Genomic DNA, 762 nt, shown 5'->3' on the forward strand with positions numbered 1-762 from the left:
TTCTTCAGAATTTTGGTGTGTGTAATACACATAGTATAAAACCTACCATTTTAAAGTGTATACTCAGTGTATGTTCACAAAATTGTACAAACATTACGATCATCAAGTTCCCAAACATTATCATCATCCCAAAAGGAAAACTCATACCTGTGATGTAGTCACGCCTCTGTTGCCCCCAGCCCCTGGCAGCCACTGATTAGTTTTCTGTCTCAGAATGGGCCTGTTCTGAAGACTTCATATAAACAGAATTTTACAATATGTGACTCTTTGTGACTTTTTCACTTAGCATAGTATTCTCAAGGTTTATCACATCCATTGGACCTTTACCATTTTTTAGGGCTGAATAATATTCCATTGTATAAAGTGTTTTGTTTATCCATTCATCAGTTGGCATCCTTTATACTTTCACAGTGCTTTTACCTATATGGGGTCACCTAACTCTCAGGAACACTCTGGAAGGTAGTTGGGGCAGTCACTATCCATTATGATGATGATAATTCTTCCCATATTACAGATGAAGAAACTGAAGAAAAACTTCATTTTTAGCAGGGAAGTCTAAGAAGTGACTAGAAAAAGTAATAGGAAAAAAGGGGAAATCCTACTCAGAAAGTGTACAGAGCCCCAGGGACACACACCCTTTAGCCCAGGAAACATGTGACCAGAGGGGAAAACTCAGCTGGTAAAACCAGGGAACCACACTGACCTGGGATTTTCAAAATCCACCTGTGTGGGTTCACTCTTTAATTTGGTGACTGTGGGATC

This window comes from Chrysochloris asiatica, unplaced genomic scaffold (assembly GCF_000296735.1).
Source record: "Chrysochloris asiatica unplaced genomic scaffold, ChrAsi1.0 scaffold00038, whole genome shotgun sequence".
NCBI lineage: Eukaryota > Metazoa > Chordata > Mammalia > Afrosoricida > Chrysochloridae > Chrysochloris > Chrysochloris asiatica.